The sequence below is a fragment of the Chlorocebus sabaeus genome, chromosome 22 (genome assembly GCF_047675955.1).
Source record: "Chlorocebus sabaeus isolate Y175 chromosome 22, mChlSab1.0.hap1, whole genome shotgun sequence".
Taxonomy (NCBI): Eukaryota; Metazoa; Chordata; class Mammalia; order Primates; family Cercopithecidae; genus Chlorocebus; species Chlorocebus sabaeus.
Window position 1 is genome coordinate 15,733,410 of NC_132925.1, and position 12,347 is coordinate 15,745,756.

Below are 12,347 nucleotides of genomic sequence, written 5' to 3' on the forward strand. Positions count from 1 at the left end.
AAAAAAAAAAAAAAAATTCCCATCTTGCAAGATGGCGGGTGAAAAAGTTGAGAAGCCAGATACTAAAGAGAAGAAACCCGAAGCCAAGAAGGCTGATGCTGGTGGCAAGGTGAAAAAGGGTAACCTCAAGGCTAAGAAGCCCAAGAAGGGGAAGCCCCATTGCAGCCGCAACCCTGTCCCTGTCAGAGGAATTGGCGGGTATTCCCGATCTGCCATGTATTCCAGAAAGGCCATGTACAAGAGGAAGTACTCAGCCGCTAAATCCAAGGTTGAAAAGAAAAAGAAGGAGAAGGTTCTTGCAACTCTTACAAAACCAGTTGGTGGTGACAAGAACGGCGGTACCCGGGTGGTTAAACTTCGCAAAATGCCTAGATATTATCCTACTGAAGATGTGCCTCGAAAGCTGTTGAGCCACGGCAAAAAACCCTTCAGTCAGCACGTGAGAAAACTGCGAGCCAGCGTTACCCCCGGGACCGTTCTGATCCTCCTCACTGGACGCCACAGGGGCAAGAGGGTGGTTTTCCTGAAGCAGCTGGCCAGTGACTTGTTACTTGTGACTGGACCTCTGGTCCTCAATCGAGTTCCTCTACGAAGAACACACCAGAAATTTGTCATTGCCACCTCAACCAAAATCCGTATCAGCAATGTCAAAATCCCAAAACATCTTACTGATGCTTACTTCAAAAAGAAGAAACTGTGGAAGCCCAGACACCAGGAAGGTGAGATCTTCGACACAGAAAAAGAGAAATACGAGATTACAGAGCAGCGCAAGATTGATCAGAAAGCTGTGGACTCACAAATTCTACCAAAAATCAAAGCTGTTCCTCAGCTCCAGGGCTACCTGCTATCTGTGTCTGCCCTGACGAATGGAATTTATCCTCACAAATTGGTGTTCTAAATGTCTTAAGAACCTCATTAAATAGCTAAGTACAAAAAAAAAAAAAAAAACCAAAAAACCAAAAAAACAAAAAAAAAACAAAAAAAATTAGCCAGGCGCGGTGGCGGCGCCTGTGGTCCCAGCTACTCGGGAGGCGAAGGCAGGAGAATGGCGGGAACCCGGGAGGCGGAGCTTGCAGTGAGCTGAGATCACGCCACTCACTCCAGCCTGGGCAACAGAGCGAGACTCCGTCTCAAAAAATAATAATAATAATAAAAATAAATAAAAAGCTATTTAAAACCTTTGTTACAGTTCCTAGATAGCTTTACAAAAGAATGTAGCAATTTATACTCACACAATGACTGAAAATGCCTTTATTTCTACATTTTAATTTGATTTAGATATAACGGATGTATATAAACTGCTTGTATTTCAAAATGTGTGAACACTTGTGAATTCCTCAAAACATAAGCTATTAAACATATATATGTCCTTCTGAGAAGCTTTCTCATGTTTCTTTGAAATTCAACCTTTCTCGCTTACTCTCTTCATTCTTAATCAACCATTAGTCGGTTTAGATTAGGTTGCATTTTTCGGAATTTTATATGAAAACAACAAAAAATATGTAGTAGTTTTAGACGTACTTTTTCACACATGATAATTATTTAGAGATTCATTGATATTTCATGTAACAATATGGGATTCAATGTTTTATTGCTTAGCATTCCTTTTTTTGCCAATATACTATAGAACATGGGCATTCTTTCCAGTTTGGGGCTATTAAAATTAAAACTATCGTGAACATTTTGCCAAAGTCTTTGTTGACATGTGTATTCATTTTCCATTGGTAAATTTGTAGAAATTGAATAAACAGCTATATGGTGAACATATCTTTAACTTTTTACGAAAGTGAAAAAAAGTGGTTTCCAAAGCACACAATCTTACTTTTCAACCAGCAATGTAAAAGAGGCCCAGTTTCTCTACATCTTAACCTATAATTTATATTTTTATATGTATTTGTATATATATGTCAAATATGCGTGTGCATATATATGTGTGTTTGTGTGTGTATATATAAATTTTAGCCATTCTTGGGAGTATGTACTACTCTTTCATTATAATTTTAATTTGTATTCTCCTAATGATTAAAGATGTTCAACATTTCATTTCACATGCTTATTTGCCATTTGTATATATCGTTTGGTAAAATGTCTGCTGAAATACTTTTTCTATTTTAAAATTTGCATCGTTTGACTTCTGTTGACATCAGTTGTAAGAATTTTTATATATCATAAATATCAGTCCACTGTCAAATAAATGCTTTGAAAATATTTTTAATTTAATTAATCTAATTTAGTGCTTTTTTCTATTACAGTTCATACATTTTGTGCTGCATTTAAGAAATTTTGCAAAAACCATTATTAGCAACATTTTCACTATTATTTTTAATACTTGTTAGAGATTTAGTCCTTGTATTTAGATTTGTGATATATTTTGAGCTAATTTTTGCACGTGATATTATTTAAGAGTCAAGGTGCTTACTCAGTGTTTATGTATCCAATTGTTTTCAGCATTCCTTAGTGAAAAAACATTCTTTTGTAAATGAATTGTTTTTTCATATTTGTGGCAAATCGACCATATAGGTTATGGGTCAATTTAAGGACTCTGTATTTTGTTTACAGAATAAAATACCAAGTATTTAATATGTTTACTATTATGCTAATAGCTTGCTCTCTTCATTACTATAAGCTTTAAAATAAGACTTAACATTAGGTACTGTAAGTCCTCTTATTTTTCTCTATTTCAATGCTATTTTGACTATATTAGACTCTTTGCATTTTTGTATGATTTTAGAATCCACTTGTTAATCTTAACTAAGAGCCTGCTGGTATATTGGTTGAAGTTTTCTTGAATACATAGATAACTTATTGAGATGATAGACATCTTAATAATAGTTTTCCCATCTATAAATATGAGTCTTTTAAATTTTTTATCAGCAGTAATTCTATTTTCCAAGGTGTATGTCTTCCGTATGCTTATCCAAATTTATTCCTATATATGTCACATTTTATATATTGTAGAATGTTCTTAAGCATAGAAGAAATACCAGTCTTTCACCATTTATGGTAATGTAAATGCCAAGTCTTTTGTGTGTGATTTTCATAAGGATGAGTGTCCTTGTTTATTCATTGTTCACTGAGGATTTTGTCATGTATGACTGTTGAATATTATCAAGTGTACTTTCAGCCTTTATTGAGATAATTTTTAAAACTTTTTTACTCTGTTTATATGATAAATTATAGGGATTGATTTGCAAATGTTAAACCAGCCTTACTGAAATGAAACGTGATTTATCATGATGTATTATTATACTTTGTATGTATTGATGAATTCAGTTTGGTATCTGGTTGAAGATATTGGCTTTTTTCATCATGAGTGTTATTGGTATAGAGTTTGGTTTGATGTTTTCTTTTCCTTTCAATATCTTTTCTGGCAATGCTGACTTCATAAAATAGATTAGGAACTGCTTTATCCTCTTAATTTTCTTGAAGAAAGTTTGTTTCCTTTGTATTATTTCTTCCTTAAATATTTCATAGAATTCACAACTGAAACAATATACATCAGAATTTTCTTTGTGGGAAAGCTTTTAACCAGAAGTTCAATGTGTTTGATAGACACAAGGCTATGCAAGTTCTTACAAAGTCTGCCTTAACACAGCTATCCCGGTTCTCAAGTTTTCTGAGTGAGCTTTGTTAATCTGTTCACATTGTTTGCAATAAATTTATTTATACTATCTGAGTTGTCAAATTAATTGATACAGGTTACTTATAATAATCCCTTATGATTCTTCTTATGTCTATATTACTTATAAGATATGTAATACTGTCTTCCATTATGTTATAAATGTCTTCTTTATTTTATGAAATTAATCTACCTAGTGTTTCATTAATTTCATTGCTACTACTCAAAGAAGTTTTTTATATCATTGATTTTTTTCTCATTTTAATGTGCTACTTTCTAATATTTTTTTCACTAGCTCTCTCCTTCTGCTTATTTGGATTTGAGTTGCTTTTCTTTTTCTAGTTTCTTTAGGTGAAAGCTTAGGTCTTTGATTTAAGACCTTCCTTTCTTTCTAATGGAGGCCTATTTTTGCTATGAAATTTCTTTTAAACATTGTTTCAGATGTCTTACAGGGTTTGACAGGTCACCTTTTCATTTTCATTTGGTTCATTTAATTTCTAATTACTATTTATATAGCTTTACCAATCAATTATTATGTTAATATGTGTAATTCTTTTTCAAATACTTGACGATTTTTTAGATTTCTATATTAACTCATTTTTACTTTCTTTGTATTATGTCAGAGAACATCTTACATGTATTCAAATCCTTGAAATGTATTGATAGGTGTTTCTGTATATTTATTTTATTAATTATCAAGAGAGATGTGAGATTCCATAAACATAATTTGATTTTGTCTGTTTCTCCTTGCATTTCTATAACATTTGGTTCTTGATTTTGAAACTCTATAAAGATACATAAATATTTGGTATTTTTATATCATCTTGATGAATTGGCCCTTTCATCATTATAGAACAACTTCCTTTATCCCTGATAAAGTTATTTTCTCTGAAGTCTAATTTGTTCTATATTAATATGCCGCTTCCACTATCACTTTCTATGGATTACTGTTAGCTTTGCATGTTTTCCTATTTTTATTTAGATACATTTCTATTTTCAATTTAATTTATTTAATAGTTTATGCAGCATGTGGTGAAATTTTGTTTTTTTAATCTAATCTGATAATTTCTGCCTTTAGATTATTTACATGTAATATAATCATTGATATATGTGTGTTTACAACTCATACCTCGCCATTTATTTTCTATATGTCCCATCTATTTATTCCCTTTTCCTGCATTTGGCATTATTTTTATTAGGTGAATATCTTTTCTTTCCATCTTTTACATCCTTTATCAGTCCCTTGGCTACATCTGTTTTTAAAGACTTCAACTTTAAAAATAATTTTAGAATTACTGAATAATTTCAAAGCTAATATAATAGATCGTCCCTATATGCTTTATACCAAGTTTGTTCTCTTATTAATTTATCTTGCAATTTATCCTTTGACTCATGACCTATTTAGAAGTAAGGTGTTTAATTTCCAAATACTTTGTAATTTTCTAGCTATCTTCCTATTATTAACATCTTTTTAAATTTAATTGTGGTCTGAGAACATATTCTAAGATTTCTGTTCTTTTAAATTCGTTAGGTGTATTTTATGGCCCAGAATTTGTACTATCATGGTAAATGTTCCATATGAACTTGAGAAGAATGTGTGTTCCACCGCTATTGGATACGCTACTCTACAAATGTCAATTAGATACAGTTGATTAATGGTACTGTTGAGTTCAACTACATACTTATTGATTTTCTGCCTGCTGGATCTATCAATTATAGTATGAGAGATGTTGAAGTCTCCAACTGTAATAGTGGATTTGTTTATTTCTCCTGGCAGATCTATCAGTTTTGTCTCACATCTTTGGGCATGCTGTTGTTAGGTGCATACATTGTAATCATTGTTATGTCTTATTGGACAATTGACTCCTTTATCATTATATAATGCCCTTTTTTATCTCTGAAAATTCCCCATGTTCCGAATCTGCTTTATCTGAAATGATCATAGCTACTCAATGTTTCTATTAATTAGTGTTGGTATGACATATTTTTCTCTATCGCTTTACTTATTTTTTAAATTATACTTTATGTTCTAGGGTACATGTGCACAAAGTGCAGGTTTGTTACATATGTATACATGTGCCATGTTGGTGTGCTGCACCCATTAACTCGTCATTTACATTAGGTATATCTCCTAATGCTATCCCTCCCCCCTCCCCCGACCCCATAATAGGCCCCGGTGTGTGATGTTCGCCTTCCTGTGTCCAAGTGTTCTCATTGTTCAATTCCCACCTATGAGTGGGAACATGTGGTGTTTGGTTTTCTGTTCTTGTATCACTTTACTTATAATCTATGTGTGCCTTTATATCTACAGTGGGTTTCCTGTAGACAATATTTTCTTTCTTTCACTCTGACAATGTCTATCTTTAGTTAGTGTATTTCAAGCATTCATAGATAAATTGAATGTGAGTATCGTTGGAATAGTATCTAACATGCCTGTAACTGTTTTCTGTTTGTTGCACTTTTTCTTTGTTTCCTTTTTATCATCTCTGTTTCTGATTTCTCTGGTTTTAAATGATAATTTTATATCATTACTTTTCCTCTCTTCTTTTAGCACATCAATTATAGTTCTGTAAAAAAGATGTGTTTTAGTAGTTTCCCTAGAGTAGGCGATACCCATTTACAATGAATTGATTTTTAAAAATTGTATTATACTGCTCACAGACAGTGCAAGTATTCATTTTACTTATCTATATGATATAATCACAAAATTTAATGTTACTATTATCATTTTAAATAATTATCTATAGGTCAGTTAGGAACAGGAAAAATAAAATAGTTTATTATACCTTCATATACTCCTACTCCAGCAATCTCTTTTTCTTCTGTAGATCAGAGTTTGTGACTTGTACCTTTTTCTTCCTGAGCAGGCAGATCACAAGGTCAGGAGTTCAAGACCAGCCTGGGCAAGATGGTGAAACCCTGTCTCTACTAAAAATACAAAAAGTAGCCAGGCGTGGTGGTGGGCGCCTGTAATCCTGGCTACTCGAGACGTTGAGGCAGGAGAATTGCTTGAACCCAGAAGACGGAGATTGCAGTGAGCCGAGATCATATCACTGCACTCCAGCCTGACTGACAGAGCAAGACTCTGTCTCAAAAAATAATAATAATAAAAAGAAACTTTGTTTTAGCATTACTGAAAATATTTCTACTGGTGAAGTCTCTATTTTTCTTTTACTTATAAAGGATAATTTTGCTGGATATAGAATTCTAGGTATGTGTTTTCTTTTTATATTTTATTCTACTCTCTTTCTTAACCCAGTTTCTGACATGTTTGCCATAATTTGTATCTTTGTTGCTTTACAGATAAGGTTTATTTTCTGCTTAGGCTTCTTTTAAAATTTTCTCTTTGAACTTGACTTCATGCAGTTTAAATATGATATGCCTGGGTGTAGATTTTTTGATATTTATCCTGCTTGGTAATCTCTGAGCTTCCTATATCTGTGGTCTGTTGTCCTACATTGCTGCTGAATTCTTTCAGCCATTATTACTTCAAGTATGTCTTCATCTCCTTTCTATCTTTATATTCTTCTGGTAATTCATTACATTTATGCTACTCCTTTTTAAATTATTGCATAGATCTGGGAGATTCTGGTCATTTTCTTTTTCATTCTTTTCTCTCCTTCTATTTCAACTTTGGACATTTCCTTTGGCCTATCTTCAAGTCAATGAGTCTTTTCTTATCTATGCTCAGGATACTGATGAGCTTATCAAAGGCATACATTTCTGTTGCTATATTTTTAATTTCTAGCATTTTCTTTTGATTATTTCTTAGAGGAAATATTTTCCTGCTGAAAACACCTATCTTTCATGTTGTCTAATTTTTCAATTGAACACCTTATTATTTATTTTAAATTTCCTATCTGATCACTTCACAAGCTTCATTATAACTTAATTTTGATGCTTGTTTTGTCTCTTCAGATTGTGTTTTTTCTTCCTTTCAACTTGCCTTGTAATTTTTGTTGGATGTTGAAAACGCTGAATTTGTAGTAAGAACTGAACTAAACAGGCCTTTTTTGTGAGGTTCTACATGTATCTGGCTAGTAGTTGGTGTATTAATCTTCAGTGCGCGTATGAATGCCTGAGGTTTTATTTTACTGTACTGTCCTTATTTGATCTCCCTGTCATTTTTCAGTCCCTCAGAATATCTTTTAAATAACATTTGCATCTGTAACTTGCTTTTTTTTCCTTTTCTTTTTTTTTTCTTTTTTTAATTTTTTTAAAGATAAGGCTATTGTTAAATGTTCTCTACTCTTAGATTAGGTGTCTTATGGAGATAATGCTCTGGGTGTATTTCAAATGGCTAATTTTTTCTACCCTTACCCCCAAAATTAGAAAACTCTTTTGAGATTTCCATGTGAAAACCTAGTGGGGTTTCTGGATATAATTGTGGCAGCTCCTCCAAGACTTTAGACCCTGGAGGTATTCATTTTAGTCCACACTGACTCCAGCAGTTGGTCCAAATTGTCATTTAAGTCTTCCTTCCTTCTTGTCTCTCCAAACCTTTATTCTATTTTTGTTTTACATTTACTTTACATGTGTCACAAATTCTAAAATACCATTTTCATTTTTGTTTTTGATTATCTTTTAGGAGATTTACAATTTTAAAAAATATAGTACTTTTCATTTACTCACATATATGCCACTTATGTTGCTATTGATTATGTAGCTGTAGATTTCCATCTGGTATATTCTGTATGCCTAAGAACCTTCTTTTGCTTGTTTTTTTTTTTTGTAAAAATCCTTTGGAAATTAATTCTTTCAGCTTTTTTATATCTAAAAAAAGCCTTCATTTAACCTACATTTTGAAAAGATACTTACGTTTTATATACACTGTAGGGTTATAAGTTGACAGTTTTTCTTCTATTTTCTTTACTCAGTACTTAAAGATGTTGCTGTACTGTCTTTTTGTTTGTATTGTTTCTCACAAGAAATTTGCTACCATTGTTTTCGTTATTCCTCTGTAGGAAATGTGTCATTTTTGTCTGGTTGCTTTTGAGATTTCTTTATTATTTGTTTTGAACAGTCTGATTATGACATACATACCCTCATTTTGTTTTCTTTATGTTTATTGAATTTTATGCTTCTTTGTATTCCTGAATATGTAGGTTGAGAGTTTTGATTAAATTTGAAAAAAATTTTGGTCTTTATTATTTTTAATACTTTTATCACCCTCCATTCTCTCCTCTCTTTCAGTAACTCTGTCTCCATTTATAATAGTAGAAGTTTCCTCACATACACTGATGCCCTGTTTGCTTATTGGCAGTCTTCAGTTGTAGACTTGAGGAGAAACCCATGCAGATATATGTGGCTTGGACTTTGGCCACCCTCTCATCTCTTACAGATTCCTCAACTTTGATACAACAGTCTGCCAATTCAAGCTACTTTTGACTTCCTGAATACTCAACCCTGTCTTCTCAACTCAGAGTGAAGACGTGTTCTATCGAGTCTCTATATACTGGTATTGAGGCCTGACAACTCTCTCAAGTAGTTTGTTTACAGTTGATTCTTTTTTTCTTGTATCAGGAATTGCTGTTATGTGATAGTTATTTTCTCATGTCTAAGAACCATTATTTAATATAATTTGTCCATTTTTTAGCTGTCTGATGAGGGAGGTAAATCTGTTACTCTGTCCTGGCTAGAAACAGAAAAACTTAAGTCCTTATACCTTTAAGCCCACTGTATTTCTCTCTTTCTCTTTGTGTGTGTATAAAACCATTATCAGTGTTAGAATATCGTTACCCCAGTATATTGTTTGTCTTATAGTTTTTATTTTGCCAAATAAATCAGACTTGATTCTGTAGATTTAACTTTTCTACAGTAAGTTCTAAAAAACTACATCTTAACAGATACGTAATAGGTACTTATCTGCATTTTCCTCAATAATTCTCTCTCATATTATTTACACTACTTGATGTTTATGTATGGTTTGAAATCCATAATATTTGCTGTAAAATTAATACTCTTCTTTCTGTTTTTACTTTGATCATTGTTTTATTTGTTTGCAAAGTCTGAGTTTCTTCCTAACCTGAATGAGCACTGAAAATGTCCACATTCTCTTTTCTGGGTTAATTTGTTTTTGACAAATTTGATTAAATAGCTTTTTTTAAATTCAATTGGGAAGAAAAGTCACTGCTTTATAAGAGTTGGTGCTGAAATCGACTCATTTTAAATGCATTCTCTGTAAAGCCATTAAAAATCCCTTGGCAATACTAGCTAATTAAGCATTTGAGGATTAAACATTTTTATTCATATCATTACACATATTCTTTGATTCAAAAAACTCTCTGAAGAATTCTCACATCATATATTAAGTGATTTAAAGTATTTGTGAATACAGAAGGTTATCCAACTCTTAAAGAATAGAGTTAAAAATTTCATTTGTTATTTCACTAGAAATTCCTTATTCTTTCCTATTCTTTCAATCAGTCTACCTATCCTATCTATCTACCTATCTATCTATCTATTCTCTCTCTCTCTCTCTCTAATAGAGATGATTTATTCCTCTATCTAGGTGCCACCTTTGATTATCTTTTAAATATTCTTAATTAACTAAGCATTTTGTAGTACTAGTAGAGTATTTTCTAATATGTGCTCTGATTAATGTTACCATGATGAATAAATAGTTATCAGTGGCATTTCTTTTTATAGCATTTTCTCAAGTATCTTGATTGTGAATGACCAAAGAAGAAACAGACCATAACATCTGTCTCTGTTATAACAATGATCTTGCTCATGTATTTCTCCACTTCCTAACAGCCTGTCATTGCATGAATTTAAAATACTATTTTTGTTACATTTTTGTAATGAATACCAACAGTCTTCTGTATTTTGCATTTTAAGATCTCTCAAAATGCTTTATTATCTGTTTATATACTCCCCAAAAAAGTTTCAAGTGAGAATCATGAATAAATGTGTCTTGGCAGTTTGTGGAGTGGGCCTTTGGGTATGAAAAGAATTATGTAATGCCATATGGTTCTTTTTCTATAGTGCCATTGCCCTTGCATTTTCACCTGTCAACTCGTTCTTCACTTTGCTATCAAATTAATCTCTAGTTGTTCATTGTTTAGTGCCAACTATAAAGTTTGCATTTGCCTTGCAAATATATAGTCACAGGTAGTGTGGCAATAAGAAAAATAAATATGCATTCATTACGGAGGTTAATAATATTAATACTGATGCTAATGATAGTATAGGTAAAAACAAACATTCATCTGGAAAGTAAACATAGAGTGTATTTTCAATATATTTGGTATCCCTTAGATAAATTTAATTCATTTAATGTAGTTTCTCAAATAAAGTGTCATTAATTACATAAATTATTTTAAATAAAATACTTTATTGTACATTTATGTGAATAACTTGCTATATGCTATGAAGTAGAAAATAAAAACAGCTAACCCAATATATTGGACCAAAAGGGTGCTTTAATATGTGTCCTGATAAAATTCACACTAGTCTAATTTCTTTTTGTAATTCATAGTTTAAATTTTTTTTTTTTTTTTTTTGAGACGGAGTCTCGCTCTGTCGCCCTGGCTGGAGTGAGTGGCCGGATCTCAGCTCACTGCAAGCTCCGCCTCCCGGGTTCACGCCATTCTCCTGCCTCAGCCTCCCGAGTAGCTGGGACTACAGGCGCCCGCCACCTCGCCCGGCTAGTTTTTTTTGTATTTTTTAGTAGAGACGGGGTTTCACTGGGTTAGCCAGGTTGGTCTCGATCTCCTGACCTCGTGATCCACCCATCTCGGCCTCCCAAAGTGCTGGGATTACAGGCTTGAGCCACCGCGCCCGGCTTAAAATTTTGTATCATTATTTTTATCAATATCTTAAAATATCTTAAAAAAGATATTTTTAGAAGAAAACTTTCCAAAGACATGTCTCTTTCTGCTGTTTTTGTTGTTGTTATTTGTTTGCTTGTTTGATTGATTAGCAGTGGGACAATCAGCAAGAGAGTTGTGAACAGACTAAGACTTCAGAATTTAGAGATTATCGCCAGCAACCAACATATATCAATAAGTCAAAGTTTTTAATGCTGTACTTACCTTATAAGGAGAAAGAGAGGTTTTCTTAAACATATTCTCCACTAAAGAACAAAGTATTCAGACTAACTGTATCAGTTTACTAGAACTGCTGTAATTAAACACCACAAGATGGGTAGCTTAAAAATTGGAACTTCATTGTCTCGTAATTCTGGAGGCTAGAGGTTGAAGATTGAGGTGTCAATATGATTGGTTCAGTCTGAGGACTGTGAAAGAGAATCTGTTCCATTCCTCTTGTCTACTTTCTGCATTAATGAAACAACATTCTGATGTTTGTTCACCTCACGAAGAATGTCTTCCATGAAAATACTGAATTGACAATACAAAATAAGCACTGTATTCTCTTTTCCCCCCAGTTCTTAAGTTTATTTTCTTTCTTAATGGGCATTCCTTTAAAAATTCAGTCTTATGGGTGTGTTTTGTGTAATAATTAATGGAACGCTTATTACCTTGCACATTTGTAAAATCAACTTATAAAATTTAAAAGGTAACTTCCTATCCATGGTGACTCCAAAGAGTTCCCACTTGAAAGTTATAGCAGAAAACTGCTCAATTTATTATCTTTCTACAGATATATTGTCTTAAATATTAAAAATAATTTAATGCCAATTTTTATATTGATTTTTAAAAGACAAATACCCATAAAATAAAATAATTATTAATACAGTTTTGAATATTTGATAACTATGAAATAG

The 12,347-nt window shown here is 32.4% G+C and overlaps 1 pseudogene across 1 annotated transcript; it reads left to right on the forward strand.

Moving 5' to 3' along the window:
• Positions 1-22: 22 nt before the first annotated feature.
• On the forward strand, positions 23-933 carry LOC103228508 (large ribosomal subunit protein eL6 pseudogene; annotated as a pseudogene). Its single transcript, XR_495599.3, has one exon. The product of XR_495599.3 is annotated as a large ribosomal subunit protein eL6 pseudogene (transcript).
• The last annotated feature ends 11,414 nt before the right edge of the window (positions 934-12,347 follow it).